This window comes from Gadus macrocephalus, chromosome 8 (genome assembly GCF_031168955.1).
Source record: "Gadus macrocephalus chromosome 8, ASM3116895v1".
Lineage (NCBI taxonomy): Eukaryota > Metazoa > Chordata > Actinopteri > Gadiformes > Gadidae > Gadus > Gadus macrocephalus.
Window position 1 is genome coordinate 8,166,234 of NC_082389.1, and position 14,844 is coordinate 8,181,077.

General features: G+C 45.1%; 1 protein-coding gene and 1 long non-coding RNA gene across 2 annotated transcripts in view; one reads left to right on the forward strand and one right to left on the reverse strand.

The window, feature by feature from the left end:
• LOC132462829 (receptor-type tyrosine-protein phosphatase F-like) overlaps nucleotides 1–14,250 on the reverse strand; it is a 95,679-nt gene extending 81,429 nt beyond the window's left edge. Inside the window, 1 exon segment of the mRNA XM_060058591.1 lies at nucleotides 14,111–14,250. The gene's annotated coding sequence lies outside the window, so the exon portion shown is untranslated.
• On the forward strand, nucleotides 13,667–14,246 carry LOC132462830 (uncharacterized). Its single transcript, XR_009526912.1, has 2 exons — nucleotides 13,667–13,888; nucleotides 14,170–14,246. It is a non-coding gene; the product is annotated as an uncharacterized LOC132462830 (long non-coding RNA).
• Nucleotides 14,251–14,844: the final 594 nt, after the last annotated feature.

Sequence of the window (14,844 nt, forward strand, 5' to 3'; positions counted from 1 at the left end):
ACACACACACACACACACACACACACACACACACACACACACACACACACACACACACACACACACACACACACACACACACACACACACACACACACACACACACACACACACACACGTCATCCCCAGGGGGTTTTATGCTTGGGCGACGGAGCAGGTGTTCCGCAAATTAACCATAATTACCCTAAGCTCTCATGGCAAGGAGAATTGCTCAACTGCTGCCTAAATTGGCAGCAGGACACAAGCGGTTGTCCTAAAAGGAAGGGCTAGTGGGTATTGATTCTTGTGGATTAACAGCATTCATGGACGTTTCTTGGTAGCAATCTGATAAGATATTTGACCTTCGAGTGGCCCTCAGCTCATGGCCTGTATTTTAGCAGTCACCGCTCTCCTGATTATTGTTACTGTGTCCACACAAATTGCACCCTGAATAAATGTCTTATCTTGCCACGCTTGCCCCAGGGCATCTCTGATGAGGATCACAGTGTTGTAAAACAGAGGGCATCTGGTACTGAGAGATATCAACGTGCCCCCATGAAGTAATAAACAAGGAGGCAAAAAGTTTGAGAAGCAGCCTTCGAGCATTCCTACTTTGCCTTCAAGGGCTCCCTGACGTTTTTCTATGAGCCATCTTTCTTTTCTTGTTAAAGGTCGATAGGAATTGAATTGAAAAGATTCTCAGTCGCTCTTCTGTTTGGTCTCAGTGCCTTCTTTACATCACAGAGTAAACAATGGTGATTGCAGATATTTGTGAGAGGAAAAATAGGAGGGGTGTCCTGAATGTGAAATAACTCCGGGCGTGCTGGGTGGCCAGTCAAGTATCGTCAATTCAGTCTGGCTGAGTAAGTTGGAGGGGCCGGGGAACAATGCCCCCTGTATCTGGTATGAAAGGAGGGGGAAAAGGCAACGTCTGCGCGAGGTGGTAGTATATTAGTCACGTTGCCTATTTGATGCTTGTGGAAACATTAGGGCATTCTCGCTCAAACACACAAACAATTCACCCCCTTATGACAACCTGTCCTCCAACAAGACGCAACAAAGGAAACTAAACAAGAAGAAGTCGGCTTTTGGGATTTTGTGTGTGTGTGTGTGTGTGTGTGTGTGTGCATCGGAGAACGGCTTTAATCTCTAGTGACAGGCTGCCTGGCGAAGGCGGGATGAGGAGGGGGGCACGAAGGGTTAAGCAGAGCGCAGTGACGTGAAGGAATGCAGTGAGTCACAGGCGTTTCATCGGCCAAACACCTGCAGACAGGCTCCGCCGGCCGCTCCCACTCCACATCACTCTTTGTCACCCGGTGACTAGAACGCGTCGGGCGGCCTCGTCAAGCCACCAACCACATCGGCCCCGCGCCAGACACCTTTGCCTCGGAGGAATATTCCCGACGTCCTCCTTGTCTGCCTGCATCCGTCATCTGTTCCAACAAGGGCTCGCACCGAGCCCTATTACGCTCCACCCTTTCATGTGGACGTCTGCAGTGTACAACCCAGCCCTCCCCTATCTAAATTTTTTTGATTTGAACTGTACACCATTTCGTCTGTGGCGATGACCTAGCGGCTTGTTGTTGGCGTGCTAAGCTCTGGACACAAAAGAAAAGCCTAATATCGCACACTTATTTTCACCCCCCCCCGCCCCCTCCAACACAACAAAGTGAATCTCGAAACGGTGGTTGCCACGTTATTTCATTCAAGTACACAAGTTAACTTCAATCAAATAAGCGTGAAACACAAGTTTTCTTGGCTGGGCGCTGCCGTCTCGCTACACCCGGGTGCTTGCGCGAGGGTGTCTTCCAGTCGGATGGTAGGTGAGCGTGTGAGCGAGGCTGATAGACTTGGCCACTCGCCGCGCGCCAAACCCGTGGCGGTGGAGGGGTATCTTTCGCAACGGATGCCAGGGAGAGGCAGATGCTTTTCATCTTCAATGAGACGAAATTCCTGGAGCAGTGTTTCTTCTTTATTTATTTAGCCACACTTATTTATCCTGAGTGTCTCTGCGTGCCTCCTAGCTGCATGCACAACAGCGCGTGACACAGTGCACCTTTTTTTTTTTTTTACCAGTGTGCGTGCCTCTCGATGTCAAGAACGTGGCAATGTTGTGGTGCGGTGTGATCTGGTTGGGAAAATAATTAGCCATTGGCAGGCAGCACAGGAAGGCATTGTTTACTACTATGTGGGAGAAGGAGAGGAAAAACATTGAGAACGTGCCTGGGCGGACGGCTGCCCTCGCCAGAATACGTGCACATCTTTGTGCCTTCGTAACGATACGGTTGGATGCCGGTGTGTATCTCTTTGCATTTGTGTGTGGCACCCGGTTGTAAACTTTTTGTGCGACAAAATCAATATGTTAAAACGTTGTTTCAATACTATGGTAATTTCCGCTACCCTTCTACTAACCCAACAACCCCACTTACTGTCTACCCGCCAACTCAACTAAAATAAATCCAATATCCATTCCCTCTACCAGTGACATTACATAATGAAACTGTTGAATCCAAGTACACATGAAGGGCTGTTTAATAACCATGGGTAATAGTGCAGGTAACATATTACTGGACTCCTCAAACTGCTTCTCCAACAATCAGTTTAACTCCATGTCTTCAGGAGAGACGAAATGCCGGATATACAGGGAACGCATACAATGTACCTTTAAATAAACATGGGAGGAAGACTGAAGCCTTTGAGGAATAATTGATGGGGGTTGGGGAACAAAAGGGATGTGAATGTTTCAATGGTAAATTGCAGCAGGCAGATGGGCTTAAAGTGAGTGCAGCCTGGAAGGATAACAAAGATCAACTATACTGTTTGCTTGGCCACCCACATCAGCTGCATGCTTGTCAGTTGTTATAGCCTCCCGACCCCCCCTCCCCAACCGTCCTACCCCGACACCATCTCGGGTTGTCCGTGTGGTTTGTGTGGGCAGGGTGTGGCCGCCCATTCAAACAAATGGCACCAAACAAACGGACAATGTAGCACACAGCTGCAGGAGCTGAGAAACCACCACTAAATGCGTAGATCCCATCTATCCTCTCTCCCCTGTTTCAATTTCCTCCTGCACAGGCCCTCTCTACTTCTGATTGTAATAGTTTGTTCAGCTTGCCCTTGGAGATGGCACCTCTGTTCGCCCTGTATGAATGGCGGCCCAAGGAGCCAATCAATGCAGCCTCTGGAGGTGATAAAGCCAGGCACAAAGGGGTCGCCGCATACTGCAGCGGTTCCGTAAACACAATGGCGGGCTGCGTTTGGACAGCTGTGGTAAGGGGCCTTTTGATTAGACTTCCGTGGCCCCGACTGGGTCTACACGACACACCGTTTTCCTATTTCATCCCACTGGGGATGCAGAGTGTGCACCAGAAGAATAAAAAGAAAAAACTAGGATAATGATGGCAAGAAGCCCACCGTCTGCATAGTGAAGTGAAATTGTAAGGTAAACAAATGACTCCCCTCCCAAATTGAAAGCCTTTGCCGTTTCCACAGGCTTGATGGTGCATGTCTTCTTTTACAGGGCTGTGACGAGGACTGCCATTGAAATGCAGCACACAAAGTGTAATGTCCTGTGACCTATTGGATTTTACAGTGGTTTTGTTTACAAGCTGATTGCACAGAGTTAATTGTTAACGCTTTACTGCTAGCTGCAAGATTTAGAAGCAGAGTGAGAGCTATAAAATAAGCACTTCTTTTAGGGTTGAGCAACAGATACAAAAGATCACTGATTGCTCTTAGCTATAAGCGTTAATGTGATTACTTCCTTGCACAGAATTGTTGCAGCAACTTGCATGACTCACATTAAAGGAAACACTGAAGTTCAGTTGTAGAAGGTACTTGGGCAGTTGTGAATAACACTGGTATTGAGAGAATAGTAAACACTGGCAACTGGTATGGGAAAGGAGAATGGATCCCAGTGACACATTGCCAGAAAATCACTTTCATCCGAGAGAGACGTGGAGAGTGGAGTTACCAAACTAGCTGCCTGATCGTGTCCTGACAGGTTGGGGAACTGAGTCTTATCTCCACCGAATCCTACCACATTGGATATAGGCTCCATAGAATAGAGTGTCGATTGACATACAGCACCGCTGAATAAATGTTTTACTTAACTCTGAGAACCATTGCATTGCAGCTGAAGAACGGATTTACAATCACCTCTGGGGGAGCTAACTGGGCTTTTCAGCAACAAATCAATCTGGGAGGAAAAAGCGATGTGCATAACATAGCACAGACGACACAGAAGAGTGCCACCTCCATTAGAATTTATTGTGGCGTGATTATTGGCATTGTCAAGTTGTGGAGCGATGAATAAATGGCTTGAATCACAAAACACAACGGCTCAAGAACCGGCAATAAATCAAAATCAGGCTCAATGTAAACCAGACATTCATCATAGAGAGGCCAATGCGAAACACACAGCAAATCAAGTGAAATCATGGAGAATATACAACAGTTCTCTTCAATATGGTCATCTCTAGCCTGTAAACCAGACGAATATGCGGCCTCATGTTTTATTCACCGTGTGTCTGGCCCACCTCCCATTCAGGCGGATTCCCGGCAGAATTTGCCTGGGTCGAACCACAACTGTTTGTTAAGTCATCGTATCAAACCCGCCCAATATTAGACAGAGTGGCCCCATATGGGAGCAGTGTTGGGGCATTTTCCTAAACAACCAAGATGGCTGCCACTGATATGTCACACATTTTGTTGCTCTGATCAGTTGTAGGTTCAACCAACTGAGTCCAGAGGCATTTTGGTCAGCGCCTTTTGATAATTGAAAATAAACTGCGAGGTTCCAGCCCAACACACTTTAGAAATTGGTCCGGTGGGTAATCTCACCACAAAGGGGCAACAAGCAGGTCAGCTTGGTCGGGAAATAATGAGATTTACATCGTTCAGGATGGCCCCATAATCAGACATGTAACTTCCGTAAAATCTCCATACCAGCAATTTACTAGATGATTTATCATAGGGATCTGTGCTTTATATAGCATTTATCCTGCTCAAATGTTCTTCCATCTTAGGTTAGTAAGTCATCACATGCAATTCAAACATTGTGCCTCACGGCTATATATTTATCTAAAGCGTGAAAAATGAGGAAATGAACACAGACGTATGAAACAACTTGCAGGTTTATATGGCCAGATGGTGTCGTAAAATGACTCTGCTCTAAAGAAAGCCTGGAAGCCTCCATGTAGTGGAGGAGTCCTGCCCCGCCACCCAGCATACAACCCCCACCCCAGTCAGCCAGTCTCGTCTTGTCTCGGGGAGTAAAAGGCAAACAGAGTGGAGGCATTTGAGTAGGACTGCCGGCAAACAAAGAGTAGCCCGCATCAATGGCTTTCCCCAACTGAGACCGCAGTGCAGGCTCTACTCAAACCAGGAAATAATACAGACAGGGTTCGACAAAGCCACGAAGTGGAAAAAAGCCTCGGGTTATTAGAGAACACAGCTCCGGCAAAGATGACACCCTGACCAGAAGTAGGTTTACTTAGCACCCTTACCCTTCAACTGGAATGAAACGGTTCCATTTGCCGGTTATTGTGTTCAGGCAATGTGCTGTGGTGCTAACTTCTCAGGGCAAGGAGGGAAAGGAGAAGAAGGGGTTTCATCCCGTACAGCAGGTGTCTCCACTGTTCTAAATCAATTACCTCTAGTGCACCGACGCTTAGGGTAGAGGGGTATTGTAAATCAGCTTGATGTCAGGCCAGATTAGTGACTGTAACGGGCTGGAACTGAAGCCCCTGGCCAGCAGGAGCCCCCCCGGGGGTCTACATGTGAACCGTGCCAAAAACCTCGATGCCGTGTTACTGGATAGTATCAGCAACAATGCAGACAGCCGTCAGCTTAGGAAAAAAGGTCATTCAAGGATTCTTTTTTGGAATACCAGAGGAACGTTTCCCAAGCCAATGCAACTCTTATCAGCTAATTTGAAACCATTGTAGTCCCCAAAAGATGCTCGTTTTTTTCTTGATAATAATATAGAGAATAGAGAATCTGAATTAAATTATTTTTAAGCGAATGGTATAGGTAAATGTCAGGAAAAACAAATATTGATGGAAGGAGGCTGATGCCTGTGGCTATGAAAGAGATTATAACAGCCCATTATTAGTTTGTGTACAGAAACAATGTAATGCAACAGAAAATGCCTGAGACCAGACACATGCTTTTCACCTGAGACATATTTGGTCTGGTAATTAGCTGGTGGCAGAAAAAAACTGAAAAGTGGTAGAAAAACAAACTCCAAGTCTCTAGTTACACATAAAGCCGACTTAACCGACTTAGTGTGAGATAGCTGACATTCCAAACAGGAAGGGGCAGGACCACCATCCAACGCTTCTTAATCCTACTTCTCCCCAGCCTCCAATTCCAAAAAGATATCCTCGAGGCCCCAGTATAACGACTAAAAAAAGAGGATTCTAATAAGCCTTTTCTGTCTTTCTGTCAGTTGGCGTCGGCTCTCTCGATCCTCTCTGCTTCTTACTCACTTAACCATGCCTCCCTGGTCTCTCTCTCTCTCGTGCTCTTTCTCCATCTCCCTCGCCCGCTCTCTCTTTCAGTCTGAGCTATGAGCCAGTCTGTTGGAGCAGATGGAACCATATATCCCCATCACTCTCTAGAGGCCTTAGGACTTAAAATGTAAAAGAGCCGGGTGTAGAATAGGCAGAGACCAGCCAACAAAGGGCAAGAGAGCCAGGGACTCTCGGCTAAATTATTTTCTCCCATTTCACAACAAGAACGCAAACGACGACAGAATTGCAAGGAACCTTGCATAACATTAACACGTAGAAGCAAATGGATAACAATACATAAAAATATAATAATAAAGTCCAGCAGCGGAATTCAGCTAAATGGAAAATGTAACTTTCTTTGACCAATTGCCAGTGTGGTCATTTCTTGAAAAACCCAGCATTGTCACGTACACCATTTATCGAGCAAATTGGATATTTGGACCAAAAACCTTTACGGGATTGCAGAAAATCATGACATTGCTGCCTCTTTAGTAATACATTTCCGAAAAAACGGTGTCCTTCCCACTGACTAGCAACGCCGTCCTTCCCGATCCCCTCACCTCGGGCCTACCTCCGCCGTAATGAGAGAATATCTGAACCCGCCGACGGTCGCCTGGGATCCAAGGGTTGGCCTCCGTCCATCTCTGTGTGGCAGGCTGACTGAGAGCGGGGGTGAGGAACAACAGGCATCGGGGGGCCGAGAGCAATGCGATCGATTGCGCCTGAATGTCAAGGTCCATTATACTGACAGGCCAGAGCCACAACATGACGACCGGCACTTCCACAATGCCCTCATTACCACCTATGTATCTCCCGCAGGGAGAGATGTTTCTTGCCCGAGCCGAGCTCTTGTTGTCAAGTCACGTATCCACATCGCTCTACATCTCACTGTGAAATGTAGGAAACTAGATTTCCCTGTGTTCGAAAAACAGAAGACGAGGCTACAGAAATAACCCTGCAAGAAGGCTGGAAGATATTTCGATATCACAGCGTTGGTTTGATGGGGAGGCCTGCTAGTCCCTGGGATTGTTTGTCCTGCTCTCAGAGGTGTCATTGCAGTAAATTAATGCAACGTTGTGTATTTATTAGACAATCATTTAAAACCAGACTCGGATGAACAAACAATGTCAGTGCCTACTCCGTCTTCAAATTCATACAACTAATGATTGTTTCACATTTCCTGTTTTCATATTTGCGGCGAAGGAGTTGATGCTCGAAATCCCTGTACAGTCAGGTTTCAGATACAGAGGTAATCCAATAGCGTGATATTTGATTTAGACGACAGCTGGGGCAGTTAGCACTGTCAGCTTTTTTTATTTTTTTCGGGACATAAAAACTGAGACACTCGTCGCATACGCATCCTTTCTGAATAAATGTCCAAGACGTGGGCCACATTTATAAGCCTATACAATCCGGAATACTTGAAACTCGATGAAAGAAAGAGAAACACCCACGCCGACTAAACATTTCACTATCACCATCTGTCTGTCAGCTTTGCTATGTGCTCTCCATGTACTTCCCCGGCCCCCTCAACCATCCCCACATAATAGTTATTCTGAATTCAGAATCCATGCTAGACTTATTTATACCCCCCTCCACACCGAGCTAACTCCCTCCCTCTCCCATGCAGCTGCGGATAGGATTTACCTGCAGCTGAGACAGCCTCCAGACTATCAATTACCTCCAGTGTGAAGCCACTGTTGTGTAGCCAGGCTAACAAGACATGCTCACACTTAACTCGCCTCTCTGTCTCTCTCTCTCCCTCTACCTCACTCCCCCTCTTTCATTCTCCCTTTCAGACACATCCCACTAGAGAAATTCTGAGTTGACTGAGGGTCGTGGTCTCTGCTCGGCTAATCGCATAGTTCCAGTTCACAGAGAAATAGAAGGAGGGGAAAAGCTCCTCGCGTTTTCTGTGCAAATACACACCAAGGAAAATAATTGCTTTTCAATCAGGTGTTCTCTGAAAACAACCATTGCACGCAACACAACCCCTGTGGAACGAATAGAAAAGAGCTCAACGCAATGCCGACACAAAAAGAGGAAAAGAGCACGACATTGTTGACATATGATGCAATAGTGCAATTTACACACCTGACTACAGTCCCTAAAGGAGGGCTATTCATACCAGTCTACTACAGGTATGTTCACCATGCTTTGAATCGAGCATCGGAGACATGCTGGAAACGCAGAGATATCGGCAAATTCTCCACGACGTGTCATCATAGCGAATGAGAACAATTCGAGTCGCCGGCGGGCCATCGTGCACACACAGAATGACGGGCGGCGACAGGTCTTGTCACTCACACCGCCAGATCCCCCCCCCCCCCGACACCTAAAGTGCCTCTGTCAGGTCAACAAATGAAAAGCTATCAGAGCCAATGCAGTTGCAGTCATCAGGTTGAAGTGATTTCACGCAGTGGTTAAACGCTGTATCTTTGCCGAGACCTGTTAAAACTGTCGGGGAGGGGAATAGGCACGTTGGGCCCCAGGGTGTCAACTTTGATTCCAGATCAGGAGGCTCTTTGGAGTCGCTCGCTTCAGTAGATGGTGTGAAGGGTGGCCGGAGGTGGGCAAGCTGTAATCTGGACGAAATACAGAAACCCGCTCATGTAAGAGACAGCAAACTGTGAGCGGTTGACTGTTGGGTTGTCAAACTGAAGCGTACTGCTGCAGAGAAATGCTTACAACTGGGATAAAATAAACTATAAAAATGAACAAGAAGCAAGGCCGTCATGTATTTGGTCCATAGGCCTAAAGCTCGACCGCTGTCTCAACCTTTTCAAGCAAGATCTAAGGACTCAAATTATATTCAAATGAGGTCTCGTGTCTAGCCATTGCAGAATAGCCCTAATCATTAGAATAACATATGCAGGTCAAGAAGCTAATGAATGTGCATTAAGCAACAGGCCGAATGGCATCCCTCATGCAAGCAACACAGTTTTAGACCCCTATAGCTCATAAACAAAATTTTACTCTAGCCTACGCTGTTACAGAGCAGGAAAGACGAAAATGCTTTGACCATTGCACATTTCAAAAACATTGCCTGCTTGCAAAAAGGGGCTAACCTCCCCTCCATACCATCTCACCTCGTCACAGCAGCCTCAAACCCTACATCTAGTGCCAACTGCCAACCAGCTCACTCATTCAAGTCAGCCATGAAGACAGTCATCTACCATTATAAGTGAAGGAGTGATACCAAGTAAAGGATTTGCAGGGAAATGGCCATCAAATTATCACCCCCTACTCTTCAGCTATGGGGCAATAATCTTGGTTTTGGGGGGGACGGTGGGGCCCAGAGAAATTTTTTGGTACATTTGAAAAACTATAATTACTATGAGAATATTTCAATTGTGTGATTGTCGAGTACAGGCACGATTTTGAGTGCAAATCTGGAGCCTCCCTCGCTTCCTCCTCACTTTGACGTGCATAAAAAACATTTGAATCGACGTCATTCCATTTCCATCAGAGGGGATCTCCACATTGACTTCCTCCTCGAGTGGCGTTATTACACAACCCAAACCAAATCACAGCCCAAGACCCCTGGCAAGCGGCAGGCTCTGGTCTACAAAAGATGCTGCAGCCATGCACTGGAATTGCAATTTCACTGGCTTTGCTTCTTGCATTGTTGCCTTGCCTCTGACCCCCACATCCCAGCCCCCAAACAAGCAGCCGTTCTCCACAGAGAATACCCCCAGGACAAAAGAAGGTTTCATGAACACCACAGGCTCCTGCATCCTTGCAGGAGCACAAAAGGGCCGACCTGGCTCTACAGAGCAGGGCTATAAATAAGAGAGGCGCTCTAATGAAACCAAATTAATCTTCATCCATCTTCCAAGAACAAGCCAGAGAGAGTGAGTTCTTAGGCAGCAAATAGTATTTTTTTTCCTTTTGGTATGGATAAAGGACGATTAACAAAGCACAATAATCATGCATCGCAATGTACCAACACAGTAAATGGTTTTCCTCCCAATGCTCGTGTGTACAGCATTATGTCTCTACGTGACTAAGATGCAAGAACCACCAATTTCTACTCTTTTCTGTACTTATATTGCGTCATAAAATATCATTAAAACCTAAAGGCCAGCTCTGCTTCCTATTGTCGAGGGCTCAATAGTGGATCTTTCCAAGTTTTGAGAAAATTACTTGTGTGGTTGGGGGAACCAAAAAAAAAAGTAATCAAGTAGAGTGTCTCGTCTAGCCAACCATTTTAAGATATCGGGAAGCTAAGGGAACGAGGTCAGGGGAGGTAAGGGGATAAACCCCCAATTCAATTGTAAGCCTACTCCAAAAATTGAGAAACAGATCAATTTGTACACTATTAGAGTTGCAATGCCTTGCTGTAGTATCCTAGTTGGCCCCTAATGGAGAAGTTAACGCAAGAAGCAACTCTTGGCTTTCAAAGCAAAGGATGACCAGAAGAGCTCTTTACAATACAACTCAGTTAGCCATGGACACAAAGCAATTTGACTGGGCTGTATCACGTTTAGGAGCTGGGGCCACGACGGTGATCTCTTTCTGCGTATGGATTGTCTCCAAAAGCTAGGAAAACAGCATCTTACAGAAGATAATTTACATTTACATTGGATACAGGATGTTTTTTTTGGGCCTACAGAGAAATACTCCCCATTAGTCTCGACTACACGCTAGCCCAGTCTTAGGTCTCGGGTACATACTGAAACGGTGGCTGTTTCAATCAGTGAGGAGGCGTAATGGGATGATGTGGAATTGAAATGAGTTTTGTGCACGCAGAGAAATGTCTTCCCTGACAAAAAGGATTAAAATTTGCATTGAGATGAACTGCTGTGATGTTTGGCTCTAAAAATGCTACATATGACACAAACGCACACACACCAAAACATGTTGTCAATAACATTTTTGGGGGCAAAAAACATACACCCCTACAATAAATACAACCCTTTAACTGCAAAAAACACATTCAGTAAGATGGTAGATTTACCTCAGTGCGTAAACCTATATGCAGCTTACACAAATGTAAGCTCTATGCTTGGAAATGCTAACAAAGTGCTATGTCAAAACACTGCTGACTTTGTTAGAAAAAATAGAATAAAAAAAAAAAGCTTTTCCAAACCCACTCTTCAGCATCTGTCAGGACGAATGAGAGACAGTGACACACAAAGAGTTTGGTGGCAGTTGATGCCAGCCAGCCGGCCCAATGCTTAACGGAAACGGTGGCCCCTGATTGACATCACACATTATTACACTGTGCTGCCCGGTCACATCCACCCCGAGCTGCAGAGCTGTCATTCTGAAGTGCAGTCCCATAGACAGGATTGATAATTAGGAGCATCATCTACTACTCAGAGCCCTGCCATAGTCTCTGAGTAGTAGATGGGTAACACAACAATGCAACCAAAGCTCCGTGTGGGTACTGTGTTTTACAAGGTAGTCAAGATGAGAATATAAAAAAGAGAAGTCGGAGGCCTTGAAACAAACCTCGATCACTACATTATTTTTTATTGGTACAGTTCAACAATGCATCATTGGTCCAATAATGCAACCAGATCAATTGGTTTATCAGATTTGGTTCAATGCAATGTCTTTTTTAAGAATCCCATGTGCTGGCCTTGATCTGTAAATACACCTAGGACAGAGAGACAATTCACTCGATCATCTCCCCAGACCATAATCGGCTTTTATAAGTAACATTTTCTCAAACATTGCTAGGAACAAAAGCGTTGAAGCAAATCCATCATCTGTTAAAAGGCAATTACACATCACCCAAATCACCAATGATGAGAAATCACGTTCAATGGAAAAAAATCCATATTCCTTGCCTATAATTACCTTAGAGCAATCCAGTGGGGAAAACGTTTGAGTGATTGACTGTTGCCCATTGCGCTAGTCGTTTCAAAGAATTCTAAGGGGGAAACACACCAACACTGGAAGACAATGGGTAGATGTTGTGGTTTTCAAAATGTTCTCCCCAAAGACCTTAGAGCAACATAGAATTCACAGTAATACCCTTAAAGTCACATTGAGATGTAGACAAGCTCTTGTTTGTGCAAAGGCTCCATGAAACCTTTAGCTATTCAAGTTCTTAGCATGTGAAGGGATAAACACACCAACACTGGATGACAAGGGGTATAAGCTATATTGGGGAAAACAAGGTCGAAAATCAACAACATCATGACAATCTCAAGAATATATCTTTAAGGGTAAATCTAGATGGAGGCCAGCTCTAGTCCGTGCACAGCTTCTGTGGAACTCTGCTGGTGACGATGTGACTGAACCCGAGTCGTAAAAGCAGAATGCGGGGTCAATAGCCAGCATGGTGGAAGTGGCAGGAGACAAGCTAAAAGGTCAAACCCTGTGAAGGACGGGCGACCATAGTAAAAGCAGGGGGTTGGGGGTTGGGGGGTGGGTGCTTTTTTTGTTAAGGCTGCCTAGGGGATGGAACAGAAACGTGGACAGTTGAGCGGTAGCCGCCATTATGTTTCAAAGTCTCCTACACCAATTCCACCGTTTCATCCCGTGTTTGGGTTACTCACCACGGCAAGCCAAGTGCAACAGGTCAGAGCTGTATTTGTGAATGATTAACTAGAGGGGGGGGAAAATAAAGTTCAGATTTGGTTCAACCGAGTCAGAAAACACTTCTCAGCGTGGTGAGACGGACCCATGGGGAGGGCTCTCATTTTCCGGCCAAACAAAGCAAGACAGACATGTTGTCTTAGTACTACGTTCTTTGAGGGTTCGAGACAGCTTTGATGGAAAAGAACAAGCTGCGAACAGGAGACTTCCCCCCCCCCCCCCCCCCACACACACACACACACACACACACACACTGGCACTAGCTGCTTATATTGAGTAACCAAATTCTTGAGAAATTGTTTTCGTAAAATTAAAAAATATATATATAAATATTTTTTTTAAAGTATTACTTGTAAGCTGCATGAGCATAGGAGTCATAACACATCTTTTAAACAATGCATGACCTAATCTGTGTTACACATTCTTAACACAAACTAACTAAAATGTTGAAAATGTATTGATCAATTCACATTTGATTTCAAGTACACATTTCCAAGCATTAGAGATGGCTAAACCCCTTTGTCGTGTTTATCTAAGGAAGTTGTGTTTGTGCTCAAACTCTGGCCCCAAGATTGCCAGGGTTGATAAAGGCAACTGGAAAAACAGGTTGTATGGCCTAATGCTGTTTAACGGTTGGGTGTCTCACCTTAGCAGCGGTAGCTAGGCCACACTCTATGGCCTCTCTATTCAGAGTGCTCTGAAAAAAGTAGGGGAGCTCCAACCAGACAGGGCAATTTGCCAGAGAGCCAGCCAATAGCGCTAAGCCAAGACGAGGTTAAACTATTGTTTTGGCTTAGCAAGCAAGAGTGAACAAGGACAAAACAAGGAGGGACAAAAGAATGGTAAGAAAATACCTGACTACTGAAGTGTATCACATTAACTTATTTTTCATTTGTATTATATTAGAGAAAAGTTAACTTTTAAATTGTTGTGTAGACAGGGAATGCTGATTTACATTTTGCCCAAAAATGCACCTGTGCTGATTTTTCTTTAAGCACTAATCCACTTTTGTTTCGACATTTACATGCTTTCAGTATGCCGAGAGGCACAAATGTCACACTTACCCATGCATGACAATTGGGTCCTTTACAAATAAATCCCTTTTTATTCCTTTTATCTTTAGGCACTTATTCCACAGACAGCCTCCAAAATCGCAGAGAAGAAAATCCAACAGTATCCCAGTAAGATTATCCCTAAAAATGTCTTGTCAAAAAAAGTGGCAGCAAAAAAAACTAAAAACAAGTTGGTTCACGATCCTCTCTAATTATTCCATTGATTGCTATCCGTTAAACTGAAGGAATCAGTCTTTGGATCTCCCAACGCTACTTCCAGCTGTGGCTACGGAGTACTGTGGGCAGCTTTAGAGAGGTGCTTCAACAGCGGCGTTTTCTCACAGACTGAACACTGCCTAGAGCTGGCCCGGGGAGGAGCCAGGGCCGGGTGATGTCACAGGTGTCGGATTTCACAGAGGAGAAGGAGGAAGCCTCTCTCGCCTTACCTCCCTGAACATTGACCAATGAGGGAGCGTTGTTGTGCTCACCTGTTTGGGGAACAAAAAGATGACCAAGGTGCGCACGTGATTTGATGTTTTCATTAAATGAAAAGGGATAACAAACTGGCTGACCTGTTTAATAGCTGCCGTGAGTGAATGTATGTCAAAATAGCATTATTTACTCTTTACATTAAGAAAGGTTTAGTTGATTAAATATGGTTGCATAATCCACCAGAGTAATAATAATAATATAAATTGAAATTAATCAAAAACTTATAATTGAATAATTATGGAAAACATGCAACA